Source organism: Salvelinus fontinalis, unplaced genomic scaffold, assembly GCF_029448725.1.
Source record: "Salvelinus fontinalis isolate EN_2023a unplaced genomic scaffold, ASM2944872v1 scaffold_0247, whole genome shotgun sequence".
Classification (NCBI taxonomy): Eukaryota; Metazoa; Chordata; class Actinopteri; order Salmoniformes; family Salmonidae; genus Salvelinus; species Salvelinus fontinalis.
In genome coordinates this window covers 195,001-203,324 of record NW_026600456.1, presented here as the reverse complement: position 1 = coordinate 203,324, position 8,324 = coordinate 195,001, and positions in this window count along the sequence as shown.

Below are 8,324 nucleotides of genomic sequence, written 5' to 3'. Positions count from 1 at the left end.
GAGGGGTAACAGGAGAGGTAACAGGAGGGGTAAGAGGAGGGGTAACAGGAGGGGTAACAGGAGGGGTAACAGGAGGGGTAAGAGGGGTAACAGGAGGGGTAACAGGAGGGGTAACAGGAGGGGTAACAGCAGGGGTAACAGCAGGGGTAAGAGGAGGGGTAACAGGAGGGGTAACAGGAGGGGTAACAGGAAGGGTAACAGGAGGGGTAAGAGGAGGGGTAACAGGAAGGGTAACAGGAGGGGTAAGAGGAGGGGTAACAGGAGGGGTAACAGGAGGGGTAACAGGAGGGGTAACAGGAGGGGTAAGAGGAGGGGTAAGAGGAGGGGTAACAGGAGGGGTAACAGGAGGGGTAAGAGGAGGGGTAAGAGGGGTAACAGGAGGGGTAACAGGAGAGGTAACAGGAGGGGTAAGAGGAGGGGTAACAGGAGGGGTAACAGGAGGGGTAACAGGAGGGGTAACAGGAGGGGTAAGAGGGGTAACAGGAGGGGTAACAGGAGGGGTAACAGGAGGGGTAACAGCAGGGGTAACAGCAGGGGTAAGAGGAGGGGTAACAGGAGGGGTAACAGGAGGGGTAACAGGAAGGGTAACAGGAGGGGTAAGAGGAGGGGTAACAGGAGGGGTAACAGGAGGGGTAACAGGAGGGGTAAGAGGAGGGGTAAGAGGAGGGGTAACAGGAGGGGTAAGAGGAGGGGTAAGAGGAGGGGTAAGAGGAGGGGTAACAGGAGAGGTAACAGGAGGGGTAAGAGGAGGGGTAACAGGAGGGGTAACAGGAGGAGTAACAGTAAGGGTAAGAGGAGGGGTAACAGGAGGGGTAAGAGGAGGGGTAACAGGAAGGGTAACAGGAAGGGTAACAGGAGGGGTAACAGGAGGGGTAAGAGGAGGGGTAAGAGGAGGGGTAACAGGAAGGGTAAGAGGAGGGGTAACAGGAGGGGTAACAGGAGGGGTGGTAAGAGGGGTAACAGGAGGGGTAACAGGAGGGGTAACAGGAGGGGTAAGAGGGGTAACAGGAGGGGTAACAGGAAGGGTAACAGAAGGGTAACAGAAGGGTAACAGGAGGGGTAACATGAGGGGTAACAGGTGGGGTAACAGGAGGGGTAACAGGAGGAGTAACAGGAGGGGTAAGAGGAGGGGTAACAGGAGGGGTAACAGGAAGGGTAACAGGAGGGGTAAGAGGGGTAACAGGAGGGGTAACAGGAGGGGTACAAGGAGAGGTAACAGGAGGGGTAAGAGGAGGAGTAACAGGAGGGGTAAGAGGAGGGGTAACAGGAGGAGTAACAGGAAGGGTAACAGGAGGGGTAAGAGGAGGGGTAACAGGAGGGGTAAGAGGCGGGGGGAAAGGAGGGGTAACAGGAGGGGTAAGAGGAGGGGTAACAGGAGGGGTAAGAGGAAGGGTAACAGGAGGGGTAACAGGAGGGGTAACAGGAGGGGTAACAGGAGTAGTAACAGGAGGGGTAAGAGGAGGGGTAACAGGAGGGGTAAGAGGAGGGGTAACAGGAGGGTTAAGAGGAGGGGTAACAGGAGGGGTAAGAGGAAGGGTAACAGGAGGAGTAACAGGAGGAGTAAGAGGAGGGGTAACAGGAGGGGTAACAGGAGGAGTAACAGGAAGAGTAAGAGGAGGGGTAAGAGGGGTAACAGGAGGGGTAACAGGAGGAGTAAGAGGAGGGGTAACAGGAAGAGTAAGAGGAGGGGTAACAGGAGGGGTAACAGGTGGGGTAACAGGAGGGGTAACAGGAGGGGTAAGAGGGGTAACAGGAGGGGTAACAGGAGGGGTAACATGAGGGGTAACATGAGGGGTAACAGGTGGGGTAACAGGAGGGGTAAGAGGGGTAACAGGAGGGGTAACAGGAGGGGTAACAGGAGGGGTAACAGGAGGGGTAACAGGAGGAGTAACAGGAGGGGTAAGACGAGGGCAACAACATACATCATACGTGCCAACCTGTAATGATAACAGTAACAGACCATAAGACTATGGTTTCATAATGCTACAGCAGATTTAACTCAGGATATCTGTGTGCTCTGACTTGATGCTGGACAAAGGGTCCAATACACCTGGTCATTAGTTACTTCAATATGACTATTATGAGTCCCTGATGTCTGTTTCTTTGTGCTGCCAGACAACTGGAATGAGGTCAGGAGAACTGCCCAGAGCAGAGCTCAGAGAGACACTCGTCTTAGGTACTGTTCTCTGAGAGAGCAGAAAGAAAGAAAGAAATAGACAGAGCGAGAGAACAGCCACAGAACCGTGTCTGTGATAAGGCTGACAACACTGCAGGCTAGATCAGCTTTAACACCCTGTAGGCTACTGGCAGCCATCTTGTAAAAGCTTGACCAACCTCCAGAGGATGCTTTGGAAGTGATGGAGGATTCCGGAACACTAGAACACTGGCCGCTCTCAGTTTTTAACAGACAACTACATCCACTTTACAGCCATTTTAACAGACAAGTATAGCCAAGTACAGGCACTTTAAGGCAATACTATCAGACATGGGCTCTATAAATATTCTCACCCACTAACAGGTTGTGAGAGGAGTGCTAGGGGAAAACGCAGAAGTCCTCCTGTAAATGTTGGAGACAGCTTTCTAGTTCTCCATTTTCTGAATGTATGCTACTGGATGAAACTAAACCCTTACTGATCAAGTAGGTGCTTCTGTTCCAAACTAAAGTTGCATCTAATTTCTGAGACCACTGACTGTAAGGTGGTGCTCTTTGTCATGGTCCTTCGGGACAGGTATTTGTTACGGTCCTTCGGGACAGATATTTGTCACGGTCCTTCGGGACATATTTTTTCATGGTCCTTCGGGACAGATATTTTTCATGGTCCTTCAGGACAGATATTTGTCATGGTCCTTCGGGACAGATATTTGTCATGGTCCTTCGGGACAGATATTTGTCATGGTCCTTCGGGACAGATATTTGTCACGGTCCTTCGGGACAGATATTTGTCATGGTCCTTCGGGACAGATATTTGTCATGGTCCTTCGGGACAGATATTTGTCATGGTCCTTCAGGACAGATATTTGTCATGGTCCTTCAGGACAGATATTTGTCATGGTACTTCGGGACAGATATTTGTCATGGTCCTTCGGGACAGATATTTGTCATGGTCCTTGGAGAGATGGGAACAATAGTCCTGGGACATAATCAGTAGGGACAGAGTGTAGTTGGCAGCCTCTGGAGAAAAGGAATCTATTGAGGAGCTCAACCTGGTCTAGACAGCAGCTTTACGGAGGTAAGCTTTAGTTCCTGCTCTCTTCTGGCTTCGGCCTTAGCAGTTACCCAGTCCTCTGTCCTTTCAGAAGTTCCCTATTGGCCTTAGCGGTTAGCCAGTCCTCTGTCCCTTCAGAAGTTCCCTATTGGCCTTAGCAGTTAGCCAGTCCTCTGTCCCTTCAGAAGATTCCTATTGGCCTTAGCGGTTAGCCAGTCCTCTGTCCCTTCAGAAGATTCCTATTGGCCTTAGCGGTTAGCCAGTCCTCTGTCCCTTCAGAAGTTCCCTATTGGCCTTAGCAGTTAGCCAGTCCTCTGTCCCTTCAGAAGTTCCCTATTGGCCTTAGCAGTTAGCCAGTCCTCTGTCCCTTCAGAAGTTCCCTATTGGCCTTAGCGGTTAGCCAGTCCTCTGTCCCTTCAGAAGTTCCCTATTGGCCTTAGCGGTTAGCCAGTCCTCTGTCCCTTCAGAAGTTCCCTATTGGCCTTAGCAGTTAGCCAGTCCTCTGTCCCTTCAGAAGTTCCCTATTGGCCTTAGCAGTTAGCCAGTCCTCTGTCCTTTCAGAGGTTCCCTATTGGTCTTAGCAGCTAGCCAGTCCTCTGTCCCTTCAGAAGTTCCCTATTGGCCTTAGCGGTTAGCCAGTCCTCTGTTCCTCTCCCTTTTTAAAAGACAAAATCAAATCGAATGTAAAAACAGTAAAAACACAGCACAACACAAATATTCAAGAACAACAATTACATTCCTCAATAAGTAGCTCACCAATGAATAATCTAAATTGCCCGAGCAGCACCAGAACATCCAGTTGTAATCTATTTTGTAGTTTGTTCCAGTAATGAGGTGCTTTTAATCTAAAAGCATTTTTACCTAGTTCAGTACCCGAGGAACTTCAAGAGTTAGTAATGGGTTTTGGTATCTCAAGATTTTATATTGTAACAGCAAAGTTAGGTATTTCTAAAGCCCTTTTTACATCAGCTGATGTCACAACGTGCTGTACAGAAACACAGCCTAAAACCCCAAAAACAGCAAGCAATGCAGATGGTAACTCAGAAGCTTGTATGGTAGAGCTTTGTTGACAAAAGGGGAATAATGAAGTGACCAACTGGACTTTAAGGAGGACAAACCAAACCTTTTGATACAGGATGCAGTGATGAGTTTTAAAAACGGTCACCTGTGATAAAACAAATGGTGCTGTGGTAGATGGCATCCAATGGTTTAAGAGTAGTGGCTGCTGCCACCTGGTAAATGGTGCTGTGGTAGACGGCATCCAATGGTTTAAGAGTAGTGGCTGCTGCCACCTGGTAAATGGTGCTGTGGTAGATGGTATCCAATGGTTTAAGAGTAGTGGCTGCTGCCACCTGGTAAATGGTGCTGTGGTAGATGGTATCCAATGGTTTAAGAGTAGTGGCTGGTGCAATCTGGTAAATGGTGTCACCATAGTCAAGAACTGGCTGGAAAGTCGACTGTACATTCTGCTTTCTGCTATTTAGGAAGAGATGAGATCGATAATAAAAAAAAGCCCATATTAAATGTTTGCTTTTTAACTAGATCCGTATGTTTTTTAAAACATTACATTTTTGTCAATACAGATGCCCAGATATTTATAGGGGCGAACCCGATCGATGGGCGAACCGTCCAATGAATAAATATGTAGTCCATCAAACATTTTTGCGAGAATTACAGAACATAGATTTAGTCTTGCCCGCATTAAGTAGTTTTATACCAACCAGGGCGTTCCGTTAGGTAACAAGGTCAGATTGAAGATCTAACATAGCCTGTTCAACAGTTGGAGCAACGGCATAAGTAACAGTCTAGTCTGCATACAGATACGTATTACACGTTAACAGATAGACCACTATTATTTATATAAAAAGTAAAAGAGAACAAGTCCCAATACTGACACCTGCAGTACACCTTTTGTAATATCCAGGAAACTAGACTTGACACCATCAAAAATCACACATTGTGTCCCGTCTGACATAATTCTCAAACCCCTTACCAGAATCCTGATCCAGACCTATTTCATCCAGGCCTATTTCATCCAGGCCTATTTCATCCAGACCTATTTCATCCAGGCCTACTTCATCCAGACCTATTTCATCCAGACCTATTTCATCCAGGCCTATTTCATCCAGGCCTACTTCATCCAGGCCTACTTCATCCAGACCTATTTCATCCAGACCTATTTCATCCAGGTCTATTTCATAATGGTCTATTTCATCCAGGCCTATTTCAGTCAGCCTTTGAATGAGTAATAATCAACAGTGTCAAAGGCCTTGTAAAAGTCTATAAATAAGGCAGCACAATGGTTTGTACCATATAAACAACTTAGCACATCATCTAGAACGAGCGTCACAGCTGAATCGTTGCTACAGGGCATTCAGAAAGCATTCATAACCCCTTGACTTATTCCACAGTGTTGTTACAGCCTGAATTCAAAATGTATTTAAAATAAAAAATCACAAGCAATATCTCATAATGACAAAGCGAAAACATGCTTAGATTTTTTTTGCAAATTTATTGAAAATGAAAAACAGAAATACCTTATTTACATAAGTATTCAGACCCTTTGCTATGAGACACAACATTGAGAGAATGCCAAGAGTGTGCAAAGCTGTCATCAATGCAATGGGTGGCTACTTTGAATAATCTAAAATGTTAAATATATTTTTATTTGTTTAACACTTTTTTGGTTACTCCATGATTCCATGTGTGTTATTTCATAGTGTTGGTCTTCACTATTATTCTACATGTAGAAAAGAGTAAAAAATAAAGGAAAACCCTTGAATGAGTAGGGGTGTCCAAACTTTAGACAGGTACTGTAAGTATTCAGACCCCTGAGTCAATACTTTGTAGAAGCACCTTTGGCAGTGATTACAGCTGTAAGTCTTTCTGGGTAAGTCTCTGAGATCTTTCCACACTTGAATTTTGCAATATTTTCCCATTATTCTTCAAAAAATGTTGTCAAATTGGTTGTTGATCATTGCTAGACAACCATTTTCAGGTCTTGACAAAGATTTTCAAGTAGATTCAAGTGAAACGTGTAACTCAGCCACTCAGGAACATTCACTGTCCTCTTGGTAAGCAACTCCAGTGTAGATTTGGCCTTGCGGTTTAGGTTATTGTCCTGCTGAAAGATGAATTCATCTTCCAGTGTCTGGTGGCAAGGGAAAGGGGGAAGTCAGTTGTACAACTGAATGCCTTCAACTGAAATGTGTCTTCCGCATTTAACCCTCTGAATCAGAGAGCCGACTGGACCAGGTTTTCCTCCAGGATTTTGCCTGTGCTTAGCTCCATTCCGTTTCTTTTTTTTTATCCTGAAAAATTCCCAAGTCCTTAACGATTACAAGAATACCCATAAAATGATATGGCCACCACTATGCTTGAAAATATAGAGAGTGGTACTCAGTAATGTACTCAGTGGATGTGCTGTATTGGATCTGCCCCAAACATTGCACTTTGTATTCAAGACAAAGCTATTTGCTTTGCCACATTTTTTACTTTAGTGGCATGTTGCAAACAGGATGCATGTTTTGTACAAGCTTTGTTCTTTTCCCTTTGTCATTTAGGTTAGTATTGTGGAGTAACTACAATGTTGTTGATCCATCCTCAGTTTCCTCCTATCACAGCCATTAAACTCTAACTGTTTTCATGGTGAAATCCCTGTGCTGTTTCCTTCCTCTCTGGCAACTAAGTTAGGAAGGAAGCATGCATCTTTGTAGTGACTGGGTGTATTGACACACCATCCAAAGTGTAATTAATACCTTCACCTCAAAGGGATATTTCATGTCTGATTAAAAAAATATATATAGGTGGCATTCTTCGCGAGGCATTGAAAAACCTCCCTGGTCTTTGTGGTTGAATCTGTGTTTGAAACTCACTGCTTGACTGAAGGACCTTACAGATAGATAATTGTGTGGGGGGGTACAGAGATTAGGTAGTCATTCAAAAATCATATTAAACACTATTATTGCACACAGCGTGAGTCCATGCAACTTATTATGTGACTTGTTAAGCACATTTTTACTCCTGAAATTATTTAGGCTTGTCAAAACAAAGGGGTTGAATACTTATTGACTCAAGACATTTCAACTTTTCATTTTTAATTAATTTGTAAAAATGTCTAAAAACATAATTCCACTTTGACATTATGGGGTATTGTGTTAAGGACAGTGACATCTCAATTGAATCCATTTTAAATTCAGGCTGTGTGAATACTTTCTGTGGGTACTGTGTGTATCAAGCAGAGCAGAAGTACTGATTTAGGATCAGGTTTGATCATAATGAATAAGATTACATGTGTAACAGTTTAACTTTACGTCCGTCCCCTCGCCCATACCCGGGCTCGAACCAGGGACCCTCTGCACACAACAACAGTCAACCACGAAGCATCGTTACCCATCGCTCCACAAAGGCCGCGGCCCTTGCAGAGCAAGGGGAACTACTACTTCAAGGTCTCAGAGCAAGTGACGTCACCGATTGAAAGGCTATTAGCGCGCACCACCGCTAACTAGCTAGCCATTTCACATCCGTTACACATGGACAGGGAAAACCAGATCCTAGAGCAGCACTCCTTCTCTAAGACAATTGATCCAGTGCATTCGGAAAGTATTCATACCCCTTGACTTTTTCCACATTACGTTACAGCCTTATTCTAAAATGGAGTAAATCGTTTTTTCCTCATCAGTCTACACACAATAGCCCATAATAACAAAGCAAAAACAGGTTTTTACACATTTTTGTAAATGTATTACAAATGAACTGAAAAACCTTATTTACATTAGTATTCAGACCCTTCGCTATGAGCCTCGAAATTGAGCAGGTGTATCCTGTTTACATTGATCATCCTTGATACATTTCTACAACTTGGAGTCAACCTGTGGTAAATTTTATGAATTGGACATAATTTGGAAAGGCACACACCTGTCTATATAAAGGTCCCACAGTTGACAACGCATGTCAGAGCAAAAACCAAGCCATGAGGTCGAAGGAATTGTCCGTAGAGCTCTGAGACAGGAATATGTTGAGGCACAGATCTGGGGAAGGATACCAAAATGTCTGCAGTATTGAAGGTCCCCAAGGAGACAGTGGCTTCAATCATTCTTAAATGGAAGAAGTTTGGAA